Source organism: Spinacia oleracea, chromosome 5 (assembly GCF_020520425.1).
Source record: "Spinacia oleracea cultivar Varoflay chromosome 5, BTI_SOV_V1, whole genome shotgun sequence".
Classification (NCBI taxonomy): Eukaryota; Viridiplantae; Streptophyta; class Magnoliopsida; order Caryophyllales; family Amaranthaceae; genus Spinacia; species Spinacia oleracea.
The window spans coordinates 35,697,121-35,710,530 of NC_079491.1; the positions used below are offsets into that span (position 1 = coordinate 35,697,121).

Below are 13,410 nucleotides of genomic sequence, written 5' to 3' on the forward strand. Positions count from 1 at the left end.
ATTGAGCAAGATAGAGACTGCCATCCTTTCGCTTATTGGTGTTCCTAGTAGACTTAGGTGATCAAAGTATGAACACATAAGATCCACATGGAACCTCAGTGGGACGCCTACCCTCTGTTTAGTGCGAAGGAGCTGAACATGTGTTTCTTGGACCTCCATCCTATAACACCTGTTGGGACAACCAACCTTTAGACCAGACGTTGATTCAATCAACTCATGGACGTTCAGGTCCCTGTCCTCCGTACTTCCACGACAGATATCCCTCAGATTCTTGATGAGCGTAAAAGGTTCATAAGCTACAAACCTTTTAGCCCAATCATCAGGGATATTGTTCAGCATGAGACTCATAACCTTTTTGAGATCCGCATCCCAGGCGTAAAATCTCTCAGGGGTCATGTCTCTGGCATAGTAGCTTGGCATGGGATGTGACAGTACATACTCAAGTCCATTGAGTTTGACTATTTCAACTAGCTTAGCTTCCCATTCAAGAAAATTTGCCAGGTTCAGCTTGACCATAAGCTCAGAACCCATGATGATGTTTTGATTGTTGTTTGCCATATTAAAACTACAATTGAAAAGAATAAACAAATAAATAACCATCACTAGTAGAAAAAACCCTTGTTGCAGCGGGCTTTTAGACCCCTGTTGCAGCGTACATCGTATGCTGCAACTGGGGGGCCTGCAACAAGTATTGACTTGTTGCAGCGTACAATGTACGCTGCGAAAAGTACTTTTTTGCAGCGTACATTTGCATGTACGCTGCAACAAGTGTGTAAAATTAGGCAAAAATCAAGACTTGTTGCAGCGTACAAAATGATGTACGCTGCAACAGACTGGTTTGTTGCAGCGGGCTTTTATTTGTACGCTGCAACAAACCAGTCTGTTGCAGCGTACAAATAAAAGCCCGCTGCAACAAACCAGTCTGTTGCAGCGTACAAATAAAAGCCCGCTGCAACAAACCAGTCTGTTGCAGCGTACATCATTTTGTACGCTGCAACAAGTCTTGATTTTTGCCTAATTTTACACACTTGTTGCAGCGAACAAGTATATGCCCCCTGCAACAAAGCTGTGCTTTTGGCGGGAAAATTTTAGTTTTATTTATCTATACCTAGGGTGTCTTACACCAAATATAGGAACCTGTCAACAACAATAAATAAAATATCGCAACCTGTAGATCAACAAATATAAAAAATAATAACTGGTGTTTTGTATACATATATATATATCCCAAAACCAAAGTGCACGTAATACATTCAAATATACGTTCCAATTTCAATGTACGCATACATTTTAATGTAAACGATTGTTCTATAACAACTAAACCACCTCGATCAAGCGCGCTCAAGCCAATAGTAAATACTTGCGGGTAAAACACTTAGCCCGTTGCTCACGAACCACATCAATTTCCTCACTAGTATAGGCGCATTCCTCGGAGTGTAGACCTTTACAAAAACAGAAATTTCAACTAAGCATTAGATTAAATTCAAATTAAATATCACACTTTAACATTCAAGCAACTAATAACAATGTCCTAATAGCTATTACAAATAGTGCTTTGAAGTGGCATAGTTAAGAAGAAAAACCTTTATTTAGCAGTGCGTCATTTCAGAAACATAGATGATTTGTTCAACTCCGAAATAAAGCAGTACTTGAGCAGCATCACAAACAAGCTTCTCCTTGCCCCTCTTACAATCATCAAAACATCAGTTCTTCTCCAGGCACAGGAAAAGTGCTAGGCACAGAAACGAATGCTTGCCTTCCATGCTGCATAGAAGTTAATACATTTGGTGATCTACATACATGGAGCGAATATGTTATTCAAACAACCATTAAGAGGGTGATCCCTCTCTCCCTGTCACTTCTTAGGTATAAGGGATATTCATATATGTGGATCTCAACAGCTTCACAAAACATTTGACAGCAAACCTGTTTATAAGATTGAAATTTGGGTCCTATTTTCTGAACAAAATAAGTTACAGACTTACAGGTTGTTATAACTCTTTATAAATACTTAATTCTTGAATTGTCATGTTCCCACAACTCCACCCTAACTAGTGATAAATCCAAACTAACGAGCCACAGAAAACATATACAGATACCTATCACCTATACCCAAGCTAGTTAACATTGTTAAAAACTACTATAAAGTACACAATGTCTATCGAAGCTTCTAATCCTCGCAACGATCACTTGTCAACTAATGATGCAATGTTGGGAAATCAAAAGCTTTGTGGAAGAAGTGACTCAAATAAAGCAAATAGAAGTGGTTCGAGTAAGAATTGGATGATGAGTTGGACCAAATCTACATGTGTGTGTGTGTGTGGGAGTGGGGGGGGTGGGGTGGGCGGGGAGGGGGGGGGGGGGGTGAGACCCTGATGGCATTATGACTGGGGTGTAGTTTTCTGGGTCAGTTTTCCCTGTCCAGCAAGAGCATACAAGTTTAGTTTACTGATACAAAACCCTTTCTTCAAACAAAATAAACATACAATGGAATACCTTTACGAAAAGTGCTTGCCTACCATACCTCTATAAAACAATTGCCTAGCTCCTAGTATTTAAAAGTGAATCCAAAAGCACAAAATAACCAAGGCCTGAAGTAAACTCAACCAAGTCCAAACCTTTCAGTAGTATCCAATTTGGATCTTAAATCAGCTATTTCAGCCTCAGCAACAGAGAGACGCCGTTGGCAAGCCGCCTCAGCTTCATTAGCAGCTTTTATCCTCAGCTTCAACTAGTTTAGTGATTTGATTCTAGAAGAGGTAGACTGTGGACAGATACAAGAAGATAGAATAGATCACATAGTAAGTAGAGGCACGGGAAGATATGTCAGACTACATTTACACAAACAAAGAGTTGGAGAAGTGAATTTATCACAACAGAACTAGAGTACAGAGGAATATCAAATCAACAGTTGTCTGATTTTTTTTAACTTTAACAGGAAAAAAAACAGTGGAACGGTTTTATCCATGAAATTCCTTTTAACATAAAAGTTTGTGGCATGAGCCTTAGATGTGCGTAAATAGATTGAAATTAGTATGTCCACCCTCCTCTCATCTCAAACAAAACCCATAAAGGCAAGAGTCCGCAAGACAAATTCTGGGCTTGGCTTGTAACTGAGTCCCTGGCCATCACTCTGGTTCTTCTCTAACTTACACTGAACACCAATTATACTTTTTCCAAAAAAGACTTGCTCCATCATCTGCATCTCTTACATAGTCAAGCGCATTTTTCAATCTCAAAACTGGACTCATTTCAGCTTTTAGTTACAGGGGATGAGGGTCTAAAACTCAAGTCTCTCAAAGGAAAAAACCCGTCAATTTATCAGAGAATATAGGAGACAGCAGCACAAGTATCTAAACCAAAAAGAAAGTGATTGCTAGATACCAGGAAACGTTGTATTCATCTGGGTCTCTACGGTACGCACAATACCAAGCTGCTCAACGTAGTTTCCTAGGACTATCAATGCTCTAGTGGAAGCAATTATAATTTTATAATTCCGGTCACCAATACACCATTGTAACATACTACTAGAAAGACCTATCCTAGAGGTAGCTTCTCGGCATATATTGCATAAGTACTACATAGGAGAGTTGGAAGTGTGGAACCACTGATCAGAGAGTGATTTGAACCCCTCTCGAACATGAAACTGCAGTTCATCTAATACAGTATATAAATAATCAATATCCAGTTTGCAGTGAATCAGTGATCACTACAAGACCTTGAAAAACTGAAAATAATAATACTAGCCAGACTATGGGACTAGTATTATGAAAGCTGAAACTTTGGAAAGGCATAAATACGACAATACCTCAAACGCTAAATCAAAGTGCAGCTAGCTGAAAGGTGGTTCAGATGTTTATGCTAAGACATGTGTTTGGGACGGATAAAAATTAGGAATTGAAAAGACTTTTCGCTCAATCAACAACCCTCGATGTTGTCAGTTACGCTTAAGTTAGGAATGCATATTCACTCAAAGTTAAGAATAAAAGTTGCGTTGGATTGCTTGGCCACTATTTTCAAGCTTCGGTCTACCCCTTAACAACAATATGCTAACATCCACATCTATAACCCACTGCACGAAATCATTTGTATTCATATAATTACTTGAAAGTGGAATAGAACTATTAGATGACCATAAAGAATTCTGCAAGGAATAAAAAATGACAGATAATAGTAAGCCTGGCCTAGCTGAAACATATCAATTTTTGTTTTAACGTATCAAAGTATGGCTGATTTCAAAATATAAACTTGATCAATTGAATTCCCCCGAAGTAAAGCAGAATCCTAACATTTACCCTTATCCTTATATCAGTCAGTCCATGAACAATAACATATACTAGTATTAAAGAACACTTCAATGTGCAGGACCAAGAAGAAAATAAATGCAAACTAAAGATAACAAAGTTTTATCAAAAACTACCTTAAATTTGGCAGGTTCAACTAGTTGAAAAACAACAGTATCTCCTTCCAATTTCAGAACTATGGCAAACCTTTTCCACCCACCACTGAGTCCACGATATTGAGGCAGATAATTGGCTTCGTATTGTTCTCCAGTATCTGTCTCGAGTATTATAACAGTACGGTTTTTTACTGGTATATGCGCCCTTCAAAAGGGTGGAGGAAGTCTCTGTGACTCCACCAAATGAACCAAGTAAGAAAACACCTCAAAATAAGCATATTAATTTCATCAGAATAATATATAGTTTGTCACATTTGGCTAATGAAAAGGCCTAAAACATGAAACATGAAATTACTTAAATTGGATTGCTTTAGATTCAAAAAAGGACTGACATTCAAGAATGGAGGGAGTAGTTTTTCACATTTGCCTAATGAAAGAGCCTAAAACATGATTTGAGGTACTAACCAAGATGAAACCACCAGAAACATTCGATTTTACATCACTTTTACGGTAGTCGGATGTTCAACATTTATCTTTGAGTGAATTTTTCTAGCATGAACAGAATTATATTTCCTTAATCAGGGATTATTACAATATTTTTCTCATCAAGAAAATCAAATTAATTGATATATCTCTGTTTAAATTACATACGAAGATCAAGATTCAAGAATTTGCAAAATTTCATCATTTAAAACAAAAGAAATCATAACCCACCCGAGATAAACGTATGTATTTTCTCCTAATCTTGTCAGCCAACAATTTCTTTGGCTTTCTCTGCAAAAATGAAAAATGAACAAACCCTAATTTTGAAAACGAAAATAAAAAGGGACAGGGGAGAAAGTTACTTGCCGCAGCGAGGATTGACGGAGAACAGGGTTCGCGAACCGGCCGAGCAAAGAAGCTTAGTTTTCCGAGCAGGGAATCACTTCGCCGGTTGTTTTTTTGAGCAGGGAATACCTTTTGCGGGGGTTTTTCGAGCAGGGAACCACCGGTGAGAGGTGAGGAAATTAAATAGACTCTTGCTAGAGTACCACCGGCGACGGGCGAGACCACGCGGCGACGACCACTGGTGAGAACCACCGGCGAGACGCAGGGTAAGCCGAGAGAAGAAGAAGGGAGTAATGAGAGTGGGATATTCGCTGCGAAATTGGTCATGAGGTTTGAGGTAGAAATGTTTGGTCTGAGTTAAAGTTGCAGCGAAAAAAATTACAAATATGTTATTGCAGGGGGCTTTTACCATGTACGCTGCAAAATAAAAGGTCTATTGCAGGGGGCTTTTACTATGTACGCTGCAAAAATCTCTTTTGCAGGGGGCAATTAATTTGTACGCTGCAACAACCCTTTAAAGGGTTTGACCCGCGTTGACCGACTGGTTGTTGAAGCGTATTAATACTTGTACGCTGCAACAAGGGGGTTGCAACAGGGGTTTTTTCTACTAGTGCATTCACAGTTTCTCTTAATAAACTTAAATTCTAGCATACATGCATAATTCAATGTTTATTAAGCATTTTATTCAAGTTATGTGTTCCGGCAGGTGTGAATAAAATGATTCCAAGATCCTAAAATCATTGAAGAACTAAGCACAGTTTGTCGACTTAATCCTAGAACATCTTAGGTAAGCAAAAGCCTTTTGCTAATAGTCTAGAAACTATTCTTGGTTGATAGGTACGTCTAAGAACTTATTAGGTAAACCTATCGATTTTGCCACGACATAAAAGGACTCCTTACTTATATCGTTGAGTTTCACCAAAACTAACATGTACTCACAATTATTTGTGTACCTTGCCCCTTTAGGACCAATAAGTAACACCTCGCTGAGCGAAAACTATTACTAGATTGATGTAAAGGATATCCAAGCAAGTGTATATTTTGGCATGGCACCTTTTAACTCAATTTTTAATTTTGGAACTTAAGGCTCTTACTATGTTGGTTAGATTTTAAGTGAACTAAAATCCTTAATCATGCAACATAATCAAGCTTTTGATCTCATGCATTTTAAGACATATTTAAAATCAATAAATAACTTAAAACATGCATAAGATAAATGTGATCTAGTATGGCCCGACTTCATCTTGAAGCTTTGACTTCAAAGTCCGTCTTGAAAATCTCCGTGGGAGGCACCATTTTCTTCAAATAGGATAAGCTATAACTAATTACAACTATTTGATGATACGCAGACCATATTTGAATTGAAAAATAACTTTGGTACTTTAGACCAATTACATTCAAATTAATGGTACGCAGACCATATTTTCTATCCTATTTGGGCCATACTAGTCACTTCATAACCTGCAAAACAGTACATATACAATATATACCATTCACCCATTCATTATCATGAATGGCCCACATAGCTGGTTAGTAAAACACATTATGCATCACGTAAACATTTGCAGCAATTAATCAAGGGCACCAATAATCTACCAATTATTCAGTCCTTATTAATTCTAATCAAGTTGTTTTAACCTTAAGGATTTGTAGACCTAATCAAGAGTTTTATGACTAAAAGGGCTCCCACTCAAACCAATAAATTCATATGCTTTACTAATTTTAAACATAAAAATGTATTTCAAGTCTAACCGGAAACATACAAATTTAATTAAAATTTAAAGCTCATATAAATTTATAATTGAATCCAAAAATTTAATTTAATTTCAGTCGTATTTAAATTAATTCATGATTTTAATTTTAGTAAAATAATTAGAATAAATAAAATTTATTATAATTACAATATTCAAAATTAAAATCCTAGAAAATAATTTAAATTATTAATTTTAAAATTAATTAAAATTACGTAAACTGAAAAATTTCAAATTAAACATTCAAAACGATCTAATCGTAACGCAAACACCCTACGCATCGCACGCCCATGGGCCGCACGCACACAGCCATCGCTGGCCATGTGCGCGCAGCCCATGCGCTCGTCGCATAGCTGCTGCATCTACCATCGCAAGCCATCGCACGCTTTGGTGCTCGCTGCGCGCGCTCCATCGCTCGCTGTGCGCGCGAGCCATTGCTCGCTGTGCGCGCGACATCGCTCGCTGTGCGCGCGAGCCATTGCTCGCTGTGCGCGCGACATCGCTCGCTGTGCGCGCGAGCCATTGCTCGCTGTGCGCGCGAGCCATTGCTCGCTTCGGCGCGACATCGCTCGCTGTGCGCGCGAGCCATCGCGCGCGATCAACGCTGGGCGCAGCGCTCGTGGCACGCGAGCTTGCGCTCGCTGCGCGCGAGGCTGCGCGCTCTTGCGCGAGGCAGTGCGCGTCGTGGCGCAGCTCGCTTGCTGCCCACACGCGACTGCCATGGCTCGCCTTTCGCCCATGCCCATTCGTCCATAGCTCGTGGCCCACGACACAAGGCAGGGCTGCTGCCTTGTGCTCGTGCACCATGCCTTGCTCATTGCATTCGTGCCGCACGGGCGACGAGCTCCCTTGCTCGTCGTCGCATGCCCGCACTATACAACACCCCTTAAGGGTAACACGAAGCGTCCATTGCTTTGTGCGTGCAAGTTATATGAACGAATCGCATAAAAATTTAAAATTTATATTTAAAATTAATGACAAATTAATAAATAATATTAATTTCATAATTTTAGGGCGAAAAAATCGAAAATTTATTATTCAATTGATTTCCGATTGTCTTGGATTCAAGTCTAGGTCATAAAAATTTAAAATTTATCATAAATTTACAATTTTTATGGTGGTTTTTAATCATAGGTTTCTAATTAAATTATAATTAATTATGAAAATCAAATTAATTCTAAATTATTCTAATTTTCAACAAATTAATCATAATTACAAATTAGATTGCATAATTAACAAGGCTAGGCATTCAAACTTGTTAAACATATACAGTAGGTCAATCAAAAATTCAAGATTTATCAACAAGAATCGCAAATATTTAATTTAACATCTTAAATTTACGAAATTTTGCATTCGAAAAACTAAAACCTTCGAAAAGTCATAGTTAGGCTTCGAATTTGAGAATTCTGGGTTTGGCAGAAAAATATTATTTTTGTCAAAATTTTAGAATGCCTTTTACATGCGGAATTGACACAAAAATAACTCGATTTGGATGAGTAACGAAGAAACTGCCGAAAAACTGCGTACGTATAATTAAATAAACGCAATTTGCAATTAATTAACAATTACGAAAATTAATCACCCCTTTTAATTCATGCAAATTTGTAATATTTAACCATGTTCATGCAATTTAGATTATGAAAATAATAAGGGGCTCGTGATACCACTGTTAGGTTATGATACATATGACAATACATAAATCATGCGGAAACAACCATTAAGCCAGGAATACATATTATTTACACATAATCATATAGCATAATTTAGATGCATACTCTTTGTTGCGTGCCTTCCCTAGCTGCGCCCGAACCGAACAAGAACAAGTCTTTAGGATTCCAAGTGTCGTCCCTCCGTAGATAGTCCACAGCACGTCCGGATCCGCCTTAAGATTGACCAACTAGAATCGCCTTTAAGGTACTAGAATTTTCGGCACTATTGAGCAAGGAATGTGGCTGAATTTTTCTCTTAAAACTCACTTTGAATACTTGAATTAATCTCTGAAAATATGTGACCCTAGGCACGTATTTATAGAGTTATGGAAAGGGAATTGGAATCCTAGTAGGATACGAATTAATTAAACTTAGAATCCTATAAGAACTCTAATTAATTAATTTATCCTTTTAGGAATAGGAATTTAATCATATACTAATTCTAATAGTTTTAGGAATCGTGCATGAACACAAACTCACACACACACACGGCAGCCACGAGGGCCGCCCATGCGTGCGTGCGAGCAGCAGCCCACGCAGCGAGGCCCATGGCCTTAGGCGCGCGCTGGGCCTGCCTTGCGGTGGGCCTGGGCGCTGCCTTGGCTGGGCGCGCGTTTGGCTTGCTGGGCGATGGCCCGACTTCGTGCTGGGCCTTCGTCCGGCAGGCCTCGTCCGATGCTAATTCGTACGATACGCTTCCGATTAAATTCCCGGTTCCGGAATTCATTTCCGATACGAACAATATTTAATATTCCCGATTCCGGAATCAATTTCCGTTTCGAACAAATATTTAATATTTCCGTTTCCGGAATTATTTTCCGATTCCGATAATATTTCCGATTCTGACAATATTTCCGTTTCCGGCAATATTTCCGATTCTGGTAATATTTCCATTTCCGATAATATTTTCCGATACGTACCATGTTTCCGTTTCCGGCAACATCTACGACTTGGATAATATTTATATTTCCGATACGATCCATATTTCCGTTTCCGGCAATATCATCGTTACCGGAGTATTCATTTCTTGCCTGTGACGATCTCAGCTCCCACTGAAACCAAGATCCGTCGATTCCGAATATCCATAGATGGAGTATCTAATGCCATTAAATACTTGATCCGTTTACGTACTATTTGTGTGACCCTATGGGTTCAGTCAAGAGTAAGCTGTGGATTAATATTATTAATTCCACTTGAACTGAAGCGGCCTCTAGCTAGGCATTCAGCTCACTTGATCTCACTGAATTATTAACTTGTTAATTAATACTGAACCGCATTTATTAGACTTAACATAGAATGCATACTTGGACCAAGGGCATTATTTCCTTCACCCTGGACCGTGGGTCTGTTCAATCAGCCACGACCCACGGGTCACCTACCCCTTCTTCCATTGTGGGCTCCTCCATCCAGGCCCACTCTCCTCTACATTTCTCTCACCCAATTTCTGAACTCAATGAGCCCACTACACCTTCTAATCCCCTCTCTCAGGCCATTCATCCTATGCGGACCCGGGCCAAAGATGGGATTTTCAATCCCAATACGAGGTACGCCAATCTCGTATTGGTCGCTTCCTCTGCGCCCCGTATATCACCCATCCCGAAATCCCCTCTTGTTGCTATTAAAGACCCTAACTGGTATAGTGCTATGGCTGATGAGTATAATGCCATGATTGACACTCACACTTGGAACTTGGTACCACGGCCACCGGATGCGAATGTCATCCGATGTTTGTGGGTTTTTACGCACAAAGAGAAGTCTAATGGGGATTTTGAGCGATATAAGGCACGGTTGGTGGCCAATGGTAAGGGTCAGGAAGTCGGAATTGATTGTGGTGAGACTTTTAGTCCTGTTGTGAAGCCGACTACTATTCGGACAGTTCTTAGTTTGGATTTTTCCCGTAAATGGTCTATTCACCAGCTTGATGTGAAGAATGCTTTTCTCCACGGGAACCTCCAGGAAACGGTTTATATGCATCAACCTCCCGGGTTTGTTCATCCAGATAAGCCAAAACACGTGTGTCTTCTTCGACGGTCCATATATGGCCTCAAGCAAGCTCCTCGGGCTTGGTATCAGCGTTTTGCGACTTATATTCTTTCTCTGGGGTTTGTTAACAGTAAGAGTGATACTTCTTTGTTCATTTTCCGACGAGGTACGGAAACTGCTTATCTCTTATTGTATGTGGATGATATTATTCTTGCTTGCTCTTCTGATGCTCTCCAGTCTCGTGTTATCACTCTTCTAAGTTCCGAGTTTGCCATGAAGGACCTTGGTCCTCTCTCATACTTTCTTGGTATTTCTGTCTCTCGGACAAAGGATAGTATGTTCCTCTGTCAATGGAAATATGCTAAGGAGATTCTTGCACGTGCTGACATGTCTTCTTGTAAGTCAGCCGCCACGCCGGTTGACACTAAGTTTAAGCTCAGTGCCACTAGTGGTAAACCGGTCGAGGACCCTTCTTTCTACCGCCAACTTGCGGGAGCTCTACAGTACCTCACGTTCACTAGACCTAATATTTCTTATGCGGTCCAACAGATTTGTTTGTTCATGCACGACCCCCGTGAACCACACTTTCATGCGTTGAAACGTGTGCTTCGGTATGTCAAGGGTACGTTGGATTTTGGCATGCATATCTCTTCGACGCCTACGTCTGGTCTTGTATCCTATACAGATGCTGATTGGGGTGGGTGCCCAGATACGAGACGGTCTACATCTGGGTATTGTGTTTTTCTGGGTGACAATCTTGTTTCCTGGCCATCTAAACGCCAAGTTACTTTGTCACGTTCTAGTGCGAAGGCTGAGTATCGGGGCGTGGCTAATGTCGTGGCCGAAACGAAATGGATTCGGAACTTGCTTTTGGAGTTACATTGCCCTCTCAAACGGGCAACGGTGGTGTATTGCGATAATATTAGTGAGGTTTATATGTCCCATAATCCGGTACATCATCAACGTACTAAGCATGTGGAGATGGATATACATTTTGTTCGGGAAAAGGTGGCCATTGGCCACATTCGAGTACTCCATGTTCCTTCGGCTTACCAATATGCGGATATCTTCACCAAAGGCCTTCCCTCACCTTTGTTCGTGGATTTTCGCTCTAGTCTAAGCATTCGTCCTCCTCTTGCTCCGACTAAGGGGGTGTGTAGACACAATAATATGTGAATATTATTGTACCATATATAGCATTGTATTTATAGTATATGTAACCCTAGTTGACTTTGTAAACACTATATATATATTCGTAATCAATGCATAGCCTCATAAGGGAGAATTAATCCAAGTTTACACTAACTACACTTCAAACATAAAAATTTAAGTTAAATATTACAACAAACTAGCTAGCTAGAGATCTAGTTCAAATAATTAAGTACAGATAAATCGGAATTGGTCATAAAGTAATCAGCCCAAAGATCTTTAACATCATTAATCTCCTCCAATGAATAAGGATATGTTCTTGAAAAATCCTAAAAAACACACAATTGTAAATAATTGGATCGACAATCGATAGTTTTGCCTACTTAAATTTATTAGATAAAGTATATCACTACCTTAGTAAGGTCTTGACTATCATGCATGTTGCTTTGAGATTATCTCGTACATAAAACACATGACGTAGTAGCCACACTCTAGTGGTCCCGGTTGTTGAGGACACTACATGCATTAAAATAAATAACACAAGTAAAATTTGTATGAATTTATATGTATTAATTTTGAAAAGCTTGATCTTTAGGTAAATAATAAACTAATTATACCTATGCCGCAATCCAATTCAATTTAGTTCCTTTAGATATTCCAGTTTGCGGCTTGTGACTCCTAAAAGCACTACACATTTGATAAAAGGAGACTTATATAATATTTTATTATATTTATATTTTATATCATGTAAATTCAAAGAATTCATAAAACACTCACTTACGTGTTTAGTGGGTTCTTAATCATCAAATATCTACTCTTCTGGATAGAATCAAATATGTAGACCTGATGTTTAGCCAAGCAAAGAAATAAAAGAATCCAGGGACTCCTACATACATTAAATCAACATATGTCGTTAGAAAAAAAAAATATTTACAGCGATCAATTAAAAATGAAGTTTAAATTTTTGTACTTTTTGAAGTATGGACATAATTAATATGAATGGCTTAGAAATGAGTGTTTCCATGGATTTCGTCATGTTTAATAGAATAAGATCTGTATCACTATACAACATGGTTTCCGAGAGCATCTCCGGGCACCTGAATCCAAAAGCATTGGCGAGTTTATCATCTTCATCACACAACTCATATAAAGTCCTATATAGCGTAATAATGTTAAGACATTTGAAAAAATAAAATTTAAGGAGAGAAAAAATAATTTAGCTAACTTACATCATAAAAAATTGCAATATCGATATATTGAGCCATGCTCCCGAGAGAAGTTGATCGGTGTCTTCAACGGTGCAGTAATTTCACAGTTGTTTTCCAAACTGAATGCCCTTTTACTACCTTGAAACTTAATATCCTCCCCTTTTTTTAATTTAGTTATCATAGTTTTCATAAAATTGCACTTAGCACTCAAATTTTGCAAGGTATAAATGGCAAGAAAATGTTTCTTTGGTTTAGTGTTGGACCCTTTTGTCTCGCGTCCACTTCCAACCACTATCTCTTTCCCTTTAGGCTCTTTCCTTGTAGCCTCTTTCCCTTTAGGCTCTTTGCTTGTAGCCTCTTTCCCTTTAAGCTCTTTGCTTGTA

General features: G+C 39.0%; 1 long non-coding RNA gene across 4 annotated transcripts; it reads right to left on the minus strand.

Moving 5' to 3' along the window:
- Nucleotides 1–1,257: 1,257 nt before the first annotated feature.
- Nucleotides 1,258–5,717, minus strand: LOC130462014 (uncharacterized). Of its 4 annotated transcripts, XR_008922117.1 has the most exons (6): nucleotides 5,245–5,710; nucleotides 5,114–5,173; nucleotides 4,421–4,627; nucleotides 2,619–2,764; nucleotides 1,584–1,764; nucleotides 1,258–1,442 (listed from the first exon to the last, which is right to left on the minus strand). It is a non-coding gene; the product is annotated as an uncharacterized lncRNA (long non-coding RNA). The 4 variants fall into 4 exon arrangements; XR_008922116.1 differs by having other exon boundaries at nucleotides 4,421–5,173; nucleotides 5,245–5,717; XR_008922115.1 differs by having other exon boundaries at nucleotides 5,114–5,708.
- Between the last annotated feature and the right edge of the window lie 7,693 nt (nucleotides 5,718–13,410).